Source organism: Bos taurus, chromosome 17 (genome assembly GCF_002263795.3).
Source record: "Bos taurus isolate L1 Dominette 01449 registration number 42190680 breed Hereford chromosome 17, ARS-UCD2.0, whole genome shotgun sequence".
Taxonomy (NCBI): domain Eukaryota; kingdom Metazoa; phylum Chordata; class Mammalia; order Artiodactyla; family Bovidae; genus Bos; species Bos taurus.
The window spans coordinates 69,644,331-69,663,122 of NC_037344.1; the positions used below are offsets into that span (position 1 = coordinate 69,644,331).

General features: G+C 48.2%; 1 protein-coding gene across 1 annotated transcript in view; it reads left to right on the plus strand.

Annotated features, from left to right (window-relative positions):
• OSBP2 (oxysterol binding protein 2) overlaps positions 1-18,792 on the plus strand; it is a 153,615-nt gene that overhangs the window by 4,457 nt on the left and 130,366 nt on the right. The gene's annotated exons all lie outside the window — the stretch shown is intronic.

An 18,792-nucleotide genomic window follows, 5' to 3' on the forward strand; every position in this document is an offset into this window, starting at 1 on the left:
ACTTGAATGCGTGCGGGAGTCCTTGCAGGTGAGATCACTGGGTTGTGGAGATTGTGAACGCCGAGCTCTTTTCCAGAGCAGTTGTGCTAGTTTATAGTCCCACTGGGAACAAATAAGAGCTTTTTGTGGATCTCTGATCTCTGTCCTTTGCAGCTCTTGGTATTGTCAGCGTTGACTTTGCCAATTAAATGAGTATTGCATCACAGTCTTGACCTGCATTTCAGTCCCCGTTATTTTTACTTTGATAGAAAATCGGGGGCGGGGTGGGGGTTGGATTAGAATTTCTCCATTAAGTGTGGCTTCCTCGAGTGTTTCTGTCCTAGATTCTGCTGGAAAAGCTCACTCAAAGTCAAGTTTGTTCCAAGGGAGAAAGTACACAGTGCCAACAGCTGGGCTTAGTAACATTCGTACTATCAGGAATAACAAGACGCTCTTTGTAAATATTGTCACATACTGAAAGCATTTCTGGGAGGTCTGGGTAATTGTTGGCAGGTTTTTACTTCTTTCCAACAATGTGCTAGGAATATAAATACAGGAGGCAAGGTTATTCTATTGCCTGGCACACTTAATCACGTATTTGTTTGACTATTTGAATACCAATAACGGAAATATGGTTTTGTGCTCTTTTTTGGTTGTTAGTTCCCATTTAAAAACTTTCATCCCAAGTTCTCATCTCACAGGGAATGTGTAACTACCTGAAATTAGGGAAGAATTCATAATAATAATGCAGAATTTTCAAAGGTATAGGCTTCCCTGGTGGCTCAGCCGGTAAAGAATCTGCATGCAATGTGGGAGACCTGGGTTTGATCCCCAGGTTGGGAAGATCCCCTGGAGAAGGGAACAGCTACCCACTCCAGTATTCTGGTCTGGAGAATTCCTTGGACTGTATAGATTTGGCTCGTAAAGAGTCGGACTCGACTGAGCGACTTTCACTCTTCAAAGGTATTCAGTTCAGTTCAGTCACTCAGTTGTGTCCGACTCTTTGCAACCCCATGAATCGCAGCACGCCAGGCCTCCCTGTCCATCACCATCTCCTGGAGTTCACTCAAACTCACCTCCATCAAGTCAGTGATGCCATCCAACCATCTCATCCTCTGTCATCCCCTTCTCCTCGTGCCCCCAATCCCTCCCAGCATCAGAGTCTTTTCCAATGAGTCAACTCTTTGCATGAGGTGGCCAAAGTACTGGAGTTTCAGCCTTAGCATCATTCCTTCCAAAGAACACCCAGGGCTGATCTCCTTTAGAATGGACTGGTTGGATCTCCTTGAAGTCCAAGGGACTCTCAAGAGTCTTCTCCAACACCACAGTTCAAAAGCATCAATTCTTCGGCACTCAGCTTTCTTCATAGTCCATAGCCCTTAACAAACACATGAAAAGATGCTCAACATCACTCATTATCAGAGAAATGCGAATCAAAGCCACAGTGAGGTACCATCTCACACCGGTCAGAATGGCTGCCAGCAGAAAGTCTACAAACAATAAATGCTGGAGAGGGTGAGGAGAAAAAGGAACCCTCTTACACCTTTGGTGGGAATGCAAACTAATACAGCCACTATGGAGAACAGTGTGGAGATTCCTTAAAAAACTGGAAATAGAACTGCCATACAACCCCGCAATCCCACTGTTGGGCATACACACCAAGGAAACCAGAATTGAAAGAGATACGTGTACCCCAATGTTCATTGCAGCACTGTTTATAATAGCCAGGACATGGAAGCAACCTAGTTGTCCATCAGCAGACGAATGGATAAGAAAGCTGTGGTACATATACACAATGGACTATTACTCAGCCATTAAAAAGAATACATTTGAATCAGTTCTAATGAGGTGGATGAAACTGGAGCCTATTATACAGAGCTAAGTAAGTCAGAAAGAAAAACACCAATATAGTATATTAACTCATATATATGGAATTTAGAAAGATGGTAACGATGATCCTATATGTGAGACAGCAGATGTAAAGAACAGACTTTTGGACTCTGGGAGAAGGCAAGGGTGGGATGATTTGAGAGGATAGCATTGAAACATGTATATTATCATATGTGAAACAGATCACTAGTCCAGGTTTGATGCATGAGACAGGGTGCTTGAGGCTGGTGCATTGGGATGACCCTGAGGGATGGGATGGGGAGGGAGGTGGAAGGGAGGGTCAGGATGGGGAACACATGTACACCCATGGCTGATTCATGTCAGTGTATGGCAAAACCCACCACAATATTGTAAAGTAATTGGCCTCCAATTAAAATAAATTTAAAAAAATAAATGGAAAAAAAAAGAAATCTTTTAAAAAAAAGTATTAGCCTCAACAAGTCCTTATGGTGAGAGTGTTTGACACATAAGCTTTATCCACGTTAATGACACAGTTGATTTGATTAAACAAAAGTCTGTTTTGTTCTGTACAGGTTGCCTGCTCAGTGACATTAGAAATGACATTTGCTTCCCAGGAAATGATTTCAAGCAAATCATGAAACGAAAACTTTAAAAAAATATTTGTTTGGCTGCATCGGGCCTTGGTTGTGGCACTCAGGATCTTCGTTGCATCGTGTGGGATTTTTCACTGGTGCACGGTCTTCCTGGTTGTAGCACATGGTCTCCAGAGCGCGTGGACTCAGTCGTTGTGGTGAGTGGACTTGGTTGCTCAACCAGGGATTGATTCCGCATTCCCTGCATTGCAAGGCCAGTTCTTAACCACAGGACCACCAGGGAAGTCCACCCAAAAGGTTTCAATTTATTATTGTTCAGGCTAATCTGTGGGTAGGAATGGCGAAGCCAGTTATCGAGAAAGGGACCAAGGAAATTAGTCTGGGTCTATAAGAAAGCAGGCTTCAGTCAGTTGAAAGTAAGTTTTCCAAGTCCTCCAGCTGAGGAAGCCCACTGAACACAGGGTGAATCGGGCCCACTTTAGGGTGGAGGCCAAGACGTTTTTGCCTGTAGGATGGATCGAGTACTCCTCCAGTGAGGCCAACTCTCAGAGGCAAGCTCTCCTGGAGACAGTATTTTTCCTCTGTGTATATAGTTTTATTGTCTATTTGTTTGGCTGTGCTGGGCCCTTGTTGCTGCATGTGCTTTTTCTGCCCTTGTGGTGAGCGGGTGCTGCTCTGCAGCTGCAGCGCGCAGGCTCTCATTGCGGAGGCTTCTCGTTGCAGACCGTGGGCTCTAGGGCACGGGCTCAGTGGTTGTGGTGCACGGGCTTAGTTGCTCATCAACGTGTGGGATCTTCTGGCATCAGGGATCTAACCCCTGTCTCTTGCATTGGCAGGCAGATTCTTTACCACTGAGCCATCAGGGAGGCCTAGTGTTTTTTTTTAAATAAAGTTTTATTGGGACACAGTCACGCCCATTCATTTTTGTGGCTATGACTCCTTTTTTTTTTTTTTTTTTTTTGCAGCACTGCAAGTTTTGTGGGCTCTTAGTTCCCTGATCAGGGATTGAACTCTTGTCCTCATCAAAGAAAGCAGAGTCTTATATGTGACTGCGCAGTGAAAGTGTAGTCTTATCTTAATCCCCTGAGACAGTCTTTTTGATGTCAGTTTGGTGGTGGTTTAGTCACCAAGTTGTGTCCGACTCTTGTGACCCATGGACTGTAGCCTGCTAGGCTCCCCTGTCCATGGGATTCTCCAGGCAAGAATACTGGAGTGGGTTGCCATTGCCTTCTCCATGATGTCAGTTTAGGTGATGCTTAAAGGATGGAGCTAGAAAAGACCATCCAGTTGCAAAATGTCCCTGAAAACATGAAGTTGAAAGTACAAGTCTTCAGGTTAAGCCACTAGGTTATCCACCCCAGAAGGTGGCCTTATTATATTGGATTCAGCTTTAATTTGAAATATCATCCAGTATTTTATATAATGAGACCATAAGGAAGCTGGGAAGGAATGCATGGGTTGAAAATGTGTACACATTTCTTTAATGTTTAGCACGAAGGTGTTGCAAAGAGCCTCCAAGAGGACTGGCAGTATGTTTTGGAGGAGACACGGCACATCAGTGTTCTTAGCAAGGTCTTGTTGTTCAGTTGCTAAGTCATGTCCTACACGTTGGGACCCTATGGACTTCAGCACACCAGGCTCCTCTGTCCTCCACTGTCTCCCGGAGTTTGCTCAGATTCATGTCCATTGAGTTGGTGATGCTGTCTAACCATCTCATCCTCTCCTGCTCCCTTCCCCTGTCGCCTTCAACTTTCCTAGCACCAGGATCTTTTCTAGCGGGTCGGCTCTTCATATCAGGTAGCCAGCTTCAGCTGGATTTTCAGCTTCAGTTACAGTCCTTCCAGTGAATGTTCAGGGTTGATTTCCTTTAGGATTGACTGGTTTGATCTTGCAGTCCATGGGACTCTCAAGAGTCTTCTCCAGCACCACAATTTGAAAGCATCAATTATTTAATGCTCAGCCTTCTTTACAGTCTGACACTCACATCTGTACATGACTATGGGAAAAGCCATAGCTTTGACCATACAGACCTTTGTGGGCAAAGTGATGTCTGCTTTTTAATATGTTGTCTAGGTTTGTCATAGCTTTCCTTGCAAGGAGAAGGCATCTTTTAGTGAGGTGTAGTCACACAAATTATAATTTCCCCACACAACCTGCTCCTCCTCCTGACCTTCCTTTCTTTGATAGTTGGAAACCCAAGTCACACTGCTTCCTGCCGCCCTCACCCTACATCAGATGGAACAGCCAAGCCCTGCCTGTCTCCTTCCCCGCGTCCACCCCTCCTCCCCATTGCTGGTGCCGCGTCATGGCTGAGCTGAGCTGGTGTCCCAGCCTCCAGCTTCTGCCCTGGACGGGGGCCCTGGTGTGGCACCACCTGCCCGCCCCAAGGGCCCTATATTTCCCTGTCCTCTCCAGGAATCTCTTTCAACAGTCCCATCCCCTGTGTTAGCAGTCGCCTACTGTGGGTTTCTCACATTTGAAATATCCATAATGGCCCCAGACCGACCTAAGGACCACATCTTTCTCCTTTGGGAGTTTATAGGGTTGCTGTGTGGGCACCTCTGCAGACAGCTTTGTGCCAAAGGGACACTGTGGCCAAGTTTGGCATCTTCCTTTTTTTTTTTTAATTAAAAAAATCTTTTGGCAGGGGAGGCTGCGTGTGTCATGTGGGATCTTAGTTCCCCAACCAGGGATCGAACCTGGGCTCCCTGCACTGGGAGCACAGCATCCTAACCACTGGACAACCAGGGACGTCTCATCTCAGGCACTTTTCTGACTAGACCTTCCCCAAGTCCCTTCTTGGATTTGTCAGGCTTGGGTTTGCCTGACTTGGGTTTGCCCAGGACGAGGGTGCACTCGCCACATGGACCTCCTTCCTCTACAGGACCTTCCCTTTTACACCTTTGGTGAGATGTCTGGTGGGAGTTCTTCAGCTGCTGCAAAGCCTTGTACCTTCTTCAGGGAGGGTCTGTTAATCCAGGATCAGAGCCAGCACGCAGTCTGGAACATGGTGACAGCGAACGTACTGCAGCTTTGGTTGTATCACTTATCGAGGGCCAACAATGTACAGGCAGCGTGGGAGACAAGCACGTGCGCATCGTGGAACCACGGGTGGAGGAGGAGGGGCCCAGTCTCCAGTTTCAGCAGTAATTAAGTTCCTGGCCAGCCTCTGCATCCGTCCTGGCCAGTCAGTGAGAGGCCCGCGGGTTCAGGCAAAGTGCTGTGGGGCTTCCCAGGGGGCTGGCTACTCAAGCCTATGGCTTTCACACCTCCTGTAGTCTTCTGGGATGCAGTTGGCAAAAGATGTCAATAAAGAAAGACAGGCTTGTGAAAAGGATGTGAGGTTCCTTAAACCAAGATCAATATCTGTTTATCCCAGGAGGGAACAAAATATGGAGGAAATGGGCCTGTTTCCTGGACGACGACTCTGGATGGTGACATGCGGAGAGGAGATGATGAGCGATGCCCTGAACTAAAGTTGATATTGGCAGCTTAGTGTGTGTTGAGTCACACACCAGGTGTCCCCACACGGACGTGGCTTTAAGAGGTTCCCTTGGTAATTGCACACACGAAGCAAACTGTCAGCGAGTCTCACGGTCACGCTGGGTACTGTGTGCTTTTCTTCTTTTACGAGCGACTCTTTTCCCTCGTGTTTCCGCTTTTAAAAGTTCTTAGAGTTCCGATCACTTAGCTTCACCCCTCTTGGCCACTTGTCACCTGTTCAGTCACAGCTCTGTGCGTCGGATGCCGGTTTAATGACCTTGATGCGCACCTTTTGATCTGCGTTGCTGGGCCATTGCCTAAACCAAAAAGAGGGCAGATGGCCTTGCTGAGCTGGCTCGGAGCCGGGCTGTGTTGTCCTCTGAAGCGGCAGTAGGTGTTGTCTCCCTAAATATAACTTACAGTTTGTGGCTTCCCTGGACTCAGTGCTCACTGCCCTTCCCAGTCAGCTCCCTCCACCCTCCTTCTCTGTCTTCAAGTCTTCTTCTGCCCAGCCGACCTTATTCTCCTTCTGCCAGCCTCATGCCTTTCACTCTTCCCTTCAGATCCCTGCACCTACCACCTCCCAGCAAGAGCAACCCTGCCCACTGCTGTAGGTAGCCTAGCCAGGCAGCCGAATTCCAGGTCATCGCAGCCTGAACCTGCCTGGATCCCCCTGCAATGAGTGGGGCTGGCAGAACCATCGTTCCTCTGACGGCCCTTTTGCGTGGTGTCATTTGGCTGTGTACTCCTGTTAGCTGGCTGTTGGCCCGTCTCCTCCCTGCCAGAGCGTGGGGCTGTGTCTTCTCTCTATGGTGTCCCCTGGGGTGCTGGGCATGGTGTCTTGTAGATTCCCAAATGCCAGTGGAAAAAAAAAAATTTTTTTTTTTTTCCACAGAAGCTACACATGACCCAGCTTCTCAGCTCCTATTCAGAGGCTTATCCTAAGACAAGGATATGTGATGAATTTGAGATCTCATTGTATTCATTTACATTTAAAACTCTTTGTTATAGAGAATTTAAAACATCTGTAAGAGTAGACAAGAGTAAAATGGACCTGTATTCATCCATTTCTCCAGTTTCAACAATTATTAACTTCCTGGCCAATCTTATTTCATCTGAGTGCCCTTACCCCACATCATTTTGAAGTGAACTTCAAATATCATACATCACCTGTAAATATTTCAGTATCTTTAAAGGATAAGGATTTTTAAAAAACATATCCACAGCACCATTGTTACAACTAAAATTAGCAATAATTCCTTATTATCATCAAATATCAAGTCAGTGTTCAAAGTTTCAGTGGTCTCAAATGCCATAAAGTTTTTTTCCTAAGTGTTTTTTTGATGCATTTGTTTGTATCAGGACCTAAATAAGGTCTGCCTATAGAATGTCTGTGGGACTTCCCTGGTGGTCCAGTGGTTAAGAATCTGCCTTCCAATGCAGGGGATGTGGGTTTGATCCCTGTTCGGGGAACTAAGATCCCCACAAGCCACTGGGAAACTGAGCCCATGTGCTCTGAAGCCCGCTCACCACAACTAGAGAGAAGCCTGCGCGCCACAGCGAGTATCCAGAGTGCTGTAACCAAGACCTGATGCAGCCAAATATATTAATCAATTTCTTAAAAGTTAGAAAAAAAGGATGTCTCTCTAGTTTTGCTGGTTGCCTCCTCTTGGTGTAGGTTAACATGTTCCTATGTCCTCTGTGGTTCCCTAGCTTGGCGGATGGAGCTGGAAACTTGATCAGGTGGTGACGTGTTCATCAGGAGCTCGTGATGTCTGGTAACTTGGTCTTTGACGTTAGCGGGTGGTAGCAGTCAGTCTTAGATTAGCCTAATTCTATCATTCTTCCTCACTTATTTGCAGGAATACTTCTATAAAGAGAAATTTACCCTCATCTACTTGGGTTACTCAAGGATACAGTTCACACAGGAAAGGCAGAATAAATGCCGTGTCCACCCGCTGCTGCGTAGTCCTTACTGATACTCATCTCATCTGGCCTTCTCTTTGCCTAGTGCAGCCTCTTCGGTTGGTTCCGGAGTCCTCTGGAAAGGACCCTGATGGTGCTGATAGCATCCCGTGTCCGGCTTGGAAAGATGTTCCAGGCTCTTCTTGCTCTTGTCTTGGCTCAGCCCTGGAGTCGGCCATTTCTGACTATACTCCAACGGGGAGGCTGGCAGGTGCTCGGATGAATCATGTGAAAACAGGAAACGGCCTTGACACCAGCCTGCTTTGACTTGCAGGAATCTTTAAAAGGAACGGAGGCAGAGGTACAAACCTCAATGTTCTGTTTGCCCGATGTCTTCGTGAGCTGGGCAGAGGCTGTTCTAGCTGTATTTAAGGTTTTTGAGTCATCAAGGAAATCTTCAACGCATGACACAAAAATTGTGATGGAGACAGTACCCTGTATTTTTACCCTGTTCTATCTTAGATTCCACTAATGACTATATTTGAACAGTGACTAGAGGTGTATAGGGCTTCCCTGTGGCTCAGCTGGTAAAGAATCTGCCTGCAGTGTGGGAGACCTGGGTTCGATCCCTGGGTTGGGAAGATCCCCTGGAGAAGGGAAAGGCTACCCACTCCAGTATTTTGGCCTGGAGAATCCCATGGACTGTATAGTCCGTGGGGTCGCGGAGAGCTGGGCACGCCTGAGTGACTGTCACTAGTGGCGTATAAGGTGCTTATGCCTGTATCATCCCATTGGATGACAAACCCAGGGGGAAAGGTTGTCATCATGTCCTGGTAACAACTGAGAAAGCCAGGGTTTGTTCCACTGAGTTGGTGTCGCTTAGTGGGTGGCTGAGCTAAGATCTGAACCCCACACTTTCTGGAATTTCACCACCAGAGCCTGTCCTCTTAGTGTTAGAAGCTGTGTCTCCCACCCAAACAAGCCGTCCCTCCAGATCCCCCTGGTGTAGATACTTCTGGGTCCCACTTGGGAGACCTGCGGGTGGGCAGCCTCCCCCATGAAGAGATAGTGGGGGTCCTTTGTCCCCTCTCGGTTCCCACCAGTTCCCTTCATTCAGGAGATACCCTGCCTCGCCCGTCTTCAGGGTCAGTCCCTGCATGAGACCCCACAGCAGGCCCCTCCCCCCTTTTTTAAGCAGGACGTTTTGTTATCAGGTCTTTGCTAAACACTGAAACCATTGGCAAGGTCAGCTGCCTAGTGCACTAGGCTTACCCGCTATCCACTGCCGCGGAACTCTGAGGCTTAAAACAACAATGCTTTTATTATTGCCCACAGTTTTCTGTTGGGTGGGAATTCAGAAAGGGCTTGGTTGGACAGTTCTGGCACAGGCCCTCGAGTGGGGCCGCAGTCAGCTGGTGGCTGGGGTTGGGATGGCAGGTTCTGGAGCATCTGGAGGCTGGCCGAGCCTCTCTCTCCGTCCACAGGGTCTCAGAGCTCCTCCTTGTGCTGTCCACACGGCTGGTTTGGGCTGTAGCACAGTGGCTTCAGAGCAGATAGGCTGCTTCCCTTGGGGCTGGTTTCCCTCAGAGGGAGCATCCCAAGAGAGCAGGGCAGACAGGCACGGACCAGACCTCTGATCCGGAGACTGCGTTTTCAGCAGCACTGCTTTGATCGCTGGACCCAGAGTTGTCTTAGATCCTTAAGCCAGTTTGAGTTCATTTTTGTGTATGTGTAAGTTAAGGGTCCAATCTCACTTATTTGCGTGTGGATACAGTATCCAGTTTTTCCAGCACCATTAGTTGAAGCGGGCTTCCCAGGTGGCGCGGTGGTAATGAATCCACCCTGCAAGGCAGGAGCCGCAGGAGATGCAGGCTCCATCCCTAGGTCGGAAAGATTTCCTGGAGGAGGAAATGGCAACCCCCTCCAGTATTCTCGCCTGGAGAATCCCATGGACAGAGGAGCCTGGCGGGCTACAGTCCGTGGGGTCACACAAATAGTTGGACACGACTAAGCCTGCACATGACAGCAAATTTGTTGAAGAGAACTGTCCTGTCCCCATTGAGTGGTCTCGGCACCCTGTCAAAGATCACTTGACCACATATGCAAAGGTGGAAACCAAACCCTTTTGGAAAACGTGGTCACTCACCGAACGTGCCAGCCTGTCATCCTCAGGGTCTAGCTGTGGCTCTGTCCCCAGGGACCGTGGGAAGCGAAGTCCAGGAAGATGGACCTCTTTGGTCGCGTCTCCCTTCTCGAGACCGCTGTGACCAGCTGCAGAGCCCTCTACTCACACAGAGTGTTTGCAGTAGCCTAAGAGGAGGCGGGCGGAGATCAGGAGCAGACGCTGAGGTTGCCCACAGAGGCTGCTGACAGGCGCCTGCTTTTCCACAATGGAGCCTCCTTCTCCACCTTCCCTTCTTCCTGTACGCGTGCAGCCTGTTCACCCACAGGACCAGCCTCAGCTCTGCCTCTCCAGGGTCATCTGACCTCGTCCTCCACAGTCACACTCTGGTAACAGCAGGCTCTGACTGTCCTGACAGGAGAAGGAGTTAGAGCTGGGTCCTCAGCTCACTTTCCTCCTGGATCAGGCAGCCCCAAAGCAGACCACCCCCAAACCCAGAGGCTTAAAGCAAGGAGGGGGTCGGGACTTCCCTGGTGGTCCAGTGGCTAAGACTCGGCACTCCCAATACAAGGGGCCTGAGCTCCATCCCTGGTCAGGGAACTAGATCCCACATGCTGCAGCTAAGACCTGGTGCAGCCAAATAAATAAAAATTAATTTAAAAAACATTAAAAAAAATAAAGCAAGGGAGGCAGTTATTTTTGTTTGCGTATCTCCCCAGCTCTGCCTCAGCAAGAGACACTCTGCTCCCCCCTCTGCCCTGTGGGCTGGGGGAGCCATGCACCCACATTCCTGTCCACACCCCACTGGCCGAGTCCAAGCACATAACCCCACCCAGTGTCGGTGGGGTGGGAATTCACCCACTTCCCACTCCAGTGTGTGATCCTGCAAAGCCCTGTGGCAAAGGACATGGGCATGTAAGTGTAATTCAAGGAGGATTTTAAGAATTGGCGGGGAGGGAAAAAAGCTTCAGTTTATCCCAACCTCCAACCTCCCTTTCAGCTATCACACTCTTCATTTGCAGGGTGAGCTCCGGGGTTCCTTCCAGCCCCAGCCTCCTGAGAACTTGATAGTTCAACCAACTGGAAGAAAGGGAGATGAGCTATCAGAGATGATTTATGCCTGGCACTGAGCTTGGCACGTTGAGGGTCGCAGGTCTGTTGACTCAGTGGCTTGGAGGTCAGAGTCCAGGCAGCCAGGAGCTGGTGGCTGAGCTGGTAGAGGAGGACCGATGGATGCTTCTGCTGGGCATCCCGTGTCCTCTGGCCTCCCTGCTCCTGCACAGACCTGTGGGAGCTCTCTGGGGCTGCAGCTGCGGCATCCAGGTGCTCGTCTCCCTTTACTCCTACTGTTGATATTGGATTTGGTCTGGGGGCAGCGGAGGCCCCTGCCCTGAGCCCAGGGGAGCATGGGAATAGAGCTAATGGCGTTTCCAGGTCCCAGTCTGGGGAGACTTGTGAGCAGGCTGGGTGGGGACAAGGCAGGCACTGCCCCTGAATTTTCCGCTTTTAGAAAATTAAATTATTTTGCCAGATGCAGGCACAGAGCGAGTTTCTTCATCTGACTCCCGCAGTTGTCCTAAACTTGACTTTATTTTGCCTGTCGGTTTACCGAGTCTGTGCCTCCTGTACATGGGATTACAACATTCTCGGCCTCTGAGCAGACTCCCGTGGTGCCTCCTCTCCCACCGGAGTCAGCTTCACGACCTGCTGTTGCCTGCAGCCCACCAGTTCCCCCTCCCACTGCGGTCCTAGTTTGTAGGCGGTGGCGTTGTGTCATCTCTGCATGTGCAGCTGCTGAAGGCCAGGACCCTAGGTCATGTTTCCTCCCACAAGGCCCATCGCACGTTAGATCAGCGTTGAGTAACTTAGCCGGCCACGCACTGCACAGACCTGCCACTGGGGCCTGGGAAGCTGGTGGGGGGAGAATGTCTAGGTAGAAAAGGAAGGCAAAGGTCACCTTGTCCAACCATCTGTCTGTTCGTTGACTTCTTTATTTTTCATTTATCATTTTTTATTGGCGTATGGTTGCCTTACAACGTTGCGTTCGTTTCTGCTGTACGACAAAGTGAACCAGCTCTTAAGTACGCATACATCGCCTCCCTCTCGAACTCCAACCCCCGTCCCAGCCTCTAGGTCATCGCAGAGCATCGAGTTGAGCTCCCTGTGCTCTACAGCAAGTTCCCACTAGCTGTCTGTTTTACACTTGGTAGCGCGTATACACTGATTTCTTCCGGTAGCATTTCTGCCCCCTCAGCACCAGCCTTGAGCAAATCTCTCAGGTGACAGAGAATAAACCTTCATCTCCCAAGATAAGCTGGGCTTCCTTAGATAATTCTGTTAGAGCGTCCTTCTTCCATTGATCCGAGATGGGTTTCCAGACAGCACCTGTCCTCGCTGGGGGTGATTCTCTGCCCTGCAATTGCTGGACTTACCCTGTCCGTGTGGCCCCACTGTTCATCCTCAGAGAGACTGACTTAGCATCCTGTGTTTTCTCTATTGTTCCACGACGGTCGCACAACCTTCAGTGGCAGAAAACAATAATAAGCACCTCACTGTTTCCATGGGTCAGGAGTTCATGAGCAGGTGGCTAGCTGGAGGAGCCGTGGCTGGGGATGGTCTCATGAGGGCGACACTCACCTGAAGGCTCGACCGGGGCTGGAGGATGCACGTCCAAGGCCACTCCCTCCACCCGCCGGGACCAAGTGGCGCTGGCCGTGGACAGGAGGCCTCCGCTCCTGGCTCCGTGGGCCTGTCCGAAGTGTCCTCACAGCATGGCTGCTGGCTTTCCCCAGGAGGAGTGATCCTGGAGTGAGCACGCAGGAAGAAACACTTGGTAAGCTCTTTCATAAGTGACGGGGATGTTCTGAATGGAAGAGTTTTGCGGGCAGCGAATGCTTAACGAGTGAGAGCCTCCTGTGTAACCCCACACTCCTGTTTAACTGGTCCGGTCAAGGAGGGCGGGCTGGATTTGCCAGAGGATGAAGAAACATAACTGAGGTCTCTCTCGGGGGTAGCCACGCTGTGGACTATCCTTCTGGAGCTGAAGAACTGTGTCGTGGGGAGACCCCTCTTTGCTGACGGTACCCTTCCCTCGCTCAGTCCACATGCTGGGGGAGGGACAGAAGGCCACGTGCTCTTTTCTTTTTTTCTTTGAATCTTTATTGATTTGGCCATTGCAGGTCTTCATTGCAGCACACGGGATCTTTCGTCTTCATTGCGGCACGTGGGGTCTTTAGCTGAGACATTTGAACTCTAAGTTGTGGCCTGTGGGAAGGATCTAGTTCCCTGACCAAGGATCAAACCCAGGCCCTCTGCATTGGGAGTGTGAGGTCTTAGCTACTGGACTGCCCAAGGAGTCCCAGAAGGCCACACACCCTTGCTGGATGCTGTGGGGGCCCGGGAGAGAGAGACCGTCCCACAGAGACCCTAACTGCCTCTGTCTTACTCACCGACCAGACCCCGGGGCCTGGCCTGCCATGTTGACTGAAGGAAAGAATGAACGTGCACGGGGGTGAAGGTGGTTTTGAACTCAGCCTCTGTTCGGGAGTCCATGACGATGGTGTGGGAACTTTGATTTTGCAGGCTGCTGTCATGGCTTGACAGGAATTGAGCTGCTGTTTCTGCTTCCATCGAAGCTGGGTAGGAGTCAACTTTTATGTAAGATTATTTCATGTAATATTAATGTCAGTGCCTATAATACCAGAGGCCATGAAGGGAAGAAGAATTCTTGAATAAATTACACGTCTCACCATCAGTAAACTCATGATCTACATTTAAATTTGTAATTGTCCTTTGCTGTTGTCATTGAGTTGCTCAGTCACGTCCGACTTGTGACCCCATAGACTGCAGCACGCCAGGCTTCCCTGTCCTTCACTATCGCCTGGAGTTTGCTCAGACTTACGACCATTGAGTCGGTGATGCCATCCAATCAACTCATCCTTTCACCCCCTTCTCCTGCCCTCAGTCTTTCCCAGCATCAGGGTCTTTTCCAATGAGTCCGCTCTTCGAATCAGGTGGCCAAAGTACTGGAGCTTCAGCTTCATCATCAGTCCTTCAGTGAATATTCAGGACTGATTTCCTTTAGGATGGACTGGTTTGATCTCTTTGCTGTCCAAGGGACTCTCAAGAGTCTTCTTCAACATCACAGTTCAAAAGCATCAATTCTTCAGCACTTAGCCCTCTTTAAGGTCCAACTCTCACATCCATACATGACTCCTGGAAAAACCACAGCTTTGATGATACGGACCTTTGTTGGCAAAATGGTACCTCTGCTTTTTAATACGCTGTCAAGATTTGTCATAGTGTGTTAAATTCTGATTTCTTCTTAAGTGACATTTTAATCTTCCTCTTGTCTTGGGAACTGATTTTCTTTTTTAGAGCTTCCTTTGCTTGATGTGGGCTTCCCTTGTGGCTCAGCTGATAAAGAATCTGCCTGCAATGTTGGAGACCTGGGTTTGATCCCTGGGTTGGGAAGATCCCCTGGAGAAGGGAACGGCTACCCACTCCAGTATTCTGGCCTGGGGAATTCCCTGGACTGTACAGTCCACGGCGTTGCAAAGAGTCGGACACGACTTTCACTTTCCCTTGCTTGATGTGGCATTTGGGGAGGGGGTTATGTTAGTGCTGCTGAATTTTTAAGCTCAGAGATCGCTTGTTAAAGGAAGAATCTAGGATGCTGTAGATCGTGACTGCAGCTCCATGGATTGTGTGATGATTTAAAAAATTAAATCTGTTCAAGTACCCTGAATTGTTCTGTGTAGGCTCATGACTGAGCTCAAAATAGATCCTGTCCTGTGCCCTAGGGACCCGTCATCTCGCTCCAGAGACACTTGCGCACGCAGCCCCATTCCTGGGCTGGCTCACAGGGACCTGTCCCCAGAGTCCTTCAGCGCTGCTGTTGGCCATCAGCATACACAGGAGGGACGAACTTAAAATGTGACAGATTTTAAATGGATTTTATTTACTATGGAAATTTTCAAACACATAAAAGTAGCTGATACCCATCACCTGGTGTCAGCAAGTCTCACCATAAGGCCTCCCTGCCCTCCCCTGATGTGAAGTCAGTCCTGTGGAGACTTCCCTGGTAGTCCAGTGGGTGGGACCTGGCCTTCCAGCACAGGGACTGCGGGTTCGATCCCTGGTAGGGGAGCTAAGATCGCTCATGCCTCACTGCCCCCAAACCAGAACATAAAGCACAGAAGCAGTATTGTAACAAATTCAATAAAGACTTTTAAAAATGGTCCACATAAAAAAATTCTTTTTAAATTTGAAGTAAGTCCCAGACATCTTTTACTTAATGCCAAGAATTACGTTAAAAAATAATTTTAATAATAGTGAATATTTGTAAATATTATGTATCTCTTTAGAGATGAAGGTTTCTTAAAAATTCATCTAAATGGCATTAAAATGCCTAAAAATTTAACAATAATTCCTTAATGTTATCAAATATCCAGTAAATATTAAAATTTCCCCATTGATTTTTTTAAAAATTAAAAATGTGTAGGTGCTCAATGGATATATATTGAATGAAAATTTCTTTAAATTCAATGGTTCTTTATAATTTTCACAAGGTTCACACACATGATTTCATATAATCCTATAATAAATTTTCCCCATTGATTACAAATTTTTTTTACAGTTTCCAGAAATCCAAATAGAGTCCATTCAGTATAACTGTTGCTACTTCTCAGATTTTTTAAAATAAACTTTTTGTTTTGAAATAATTTCAAAAATTACAAGAATAGTACCAAGAATGCCCACCTCTCAGATCCCTCAATTATTTTTCTTAATATTTATATTCATTTATTTGGCTGCCCCTAGTCCCAGCAGCAACCATGCTTCAGATGGTAAAGAATCCACCTGCAGTGTGGGAGACTCGGATGGGATCCCTGGGTTGGGAAGATCCCCTGGAGAAGGGAATGGCAGCCCACTCCAGGGAGGGTCTCATGGACAGAGGAACCCAGCGGGGCCACAGTCCATGGGTGATAAAGAGTCGGGCCTGACTGAGCAGCTAGCACTTTCACTTTCAGTCCCAGGGGTAGCGCACAGGGTCTTGGATCTTAGTTATGGCATCAGGGCTCCAGCTCCCTGAGCAGGGATCAAAGCCCGGCGCCCTGCATTGGGAGCACAGCATCCCCGTCCCTGGATCACCAGGGAGGTCCCTCCCCAAACTGTTAATATACGTCATCTACGTTATCAGTCTCTAAAGGAAATGGCAGTATTCTTGTCACACCAGTATTCTTGCCTGGAAAATCCCATGGACAGAGGAGCCTGGTGGGTTATAGTCCATAGGGTCACAGAGTTGGACACGACTGAAGCCACTTAGCACAGCAATATATTTGTATTCTTTTTTTTTAACTCTTTAAGAACAAGTATCAGATGCGAGGCCTGTGGTCACATAACACATCAGCGTGCATTCCTTACCCAGAACGTTCTCTGACATACGCAGAGTGTAACCACTGACACGGCGCTCCCATCCAACCCGTGGACCCCGTCTGTATTTGCCAGTTGTCCCAATCACGTCCCTTCAAGAAGATCCACTCCCGATCATAGATTGCATTTGGTTGTCCTGTCTTGTCGCTTTCGTTTCGGTCTGGAACAGTTTTCCGTTTTCCCTTGTCTTTGGTGTCCTGAGAGTTTTTGAGAAATTCAGGCCGGTTACTTTGTAGAATATGCCTCAGTATGGGATTGCCTGGAGTTCCCTTATGTTTAGAAGCAGTCCTGCATTTGCGGCAGGAACACCATAGGACGCATACTTGTCTTTCACAGTGCTCCGTATCAGGAGGCACACCATGGTTTTTTTTTGTTTCTTTCTGGCATGTGGGATCTTAGTTCCTCAACGAGGAATCAAACCCAGACCCCCTGCATGGGAAGCTCAGATTCTTAACCGCTGGACTACCAGGGAAGTCCCAGGAGGCACACCGTGTTGATTTGTCCTACTGCTAACAAATGTGGCTTCCATCATTTCGTTAAGATGGTGTTGGCCAGGTTTTTCCAACTGTGAAGTTACTTTTATAATATTAATTTAATGACTGATTAGAAAATATTTTTATGGGGAGACACCTTGAGGCTCTGTAAAACTGTTCCTCACCTAGCATCCCCACTGGTGTTTAACACTCTTTGGCGATTCTTGCTGGACTCAGTTATAACTTTGATGGTTGCTCTTTAAAAAGAGCTTTTCCCTATTCACTTATTTATGTCAGAGTGAATTCATGGATTTCTAGCTTATCCAGTGGGTTAATATCTATCATTATCATTTATTTTGATGCTCAAGTTGTCCTGGATTTGGGTAAGAGGAATCTTTTAATCTAACCTATTATTTCTTTATTTTTAAAAATACGCATTCGTTTATTTGACTGCGTTGGGTCTTACTTACAGCACCTGGGATCTTTATTGCGTCATGGGGGATCTTTCCTAGTGGCACACGGACTCTCTCGTTGTGGCACCCAGGCTTAGTTGCTCTGAGACATGTGGGATCTTAGTTTCCTGACCACGGATTGAACCCATGTCTCATGCCTTGCAAGGTGGATTCTCAACCACTGGACCACCAGGGATGTCCCAGCTTTTGTCTTCCTATATGTCTGGGTTGAAACTTGCTGCCTGTCCTTTTTTTTTTTTCCCTTGCCCATAGACATTTTTTTGTGAAAATCCCCCAGAAAGCATAGTCCAAGGCAAGAAATGTTAAAGAGTCAACACTTTGAGAGGTGCGATCACAGGGAAATGAAGCAGAATTGGGGAGTGGAAGGACAGAAGCGATGATGCAGTATGCTTGCTTTGCTGGATGTCGCTTCACCTTGAGCGGCAGAGACACAGTGGGCCTGGCGCACAGACTCCTCCAGAACACATGTGAGGAGAAAGCGTGCCGCCGAGCAGAACACATGTGAGGAGAAAGCGTGCCGCCGAGCAGAACACATGTGAGGAGAAAGCGTGCTGCCGAGCAGTCCGCAGAAGCAAAGGGGGGGGAGGTGGTATCTGCCCTGTTTGCCCCCATTTCCTGATTCCCGCTGTCATTTTACGAAAGTCCATAAGCAGAGGGACAGCCGGACAAGGAGGAGGCACTGACCCAGAGACAGAGGAGGAGGCAGTCAGGGGAACTGGAGAAAACGCACAAGGTTTGTGTCCAGGACGCTCCACACCTTGCGCTAGTCTGGTCCACTCGAGCCTCCGATGGCGTGAGCCCTCCCGCTTCTATAGGGACCAAGTTGCCAAGGTCTGCTGCATCACCGAAAAAGCAAGAGAGTTCCAGAAAAACATCTATTTCTGCTTTACTGACTATGCCAAAGCCTTTGACTGTGTGGGTCACAATAAACTGTGGAAAATTCTGAAAGAGATGGGAATACCAGACCACCTGACCTGCCTCTTGAGAAACCTATATGCAGGTCAGGAAGCAACAGTTAGAACTGGACATGGAACAACAGACTGGTTCCAAACAGGAAAAGGAGTACGTCAAGGCTGCATATAGTCACCCTGCTTATTTAACTTATATGCAGAGTACATCATGAGAAATGCTGGGCTAGAAGGAGCACAAGCTGGAATCAAGATTGCTGGGAGAAATATCAATAACCTCAGATATGCAGATGACACCACCCTTATGGCAGAAAGTGAAGAAGAACTAAAGAGCCTCTTGATGAAAGTGAAAGAGGAGAGTGGAAAAGTTGGCTTAAAGCTCAACATTCAGAAAACTAAGATCATGGCATCTGGTCCCATCACTTCATGGGAAATAGATGGGGAAACAGTGGATGACTTTATTTTTTGGGCTCCAAAATCACTGCAGATGGTGATTGCAGCCATGAAATTAAAAGACGCTTACTCCTTGGAAGGAAAGTTATGACCAACCTAGATAGCATATTAAAAAACAGA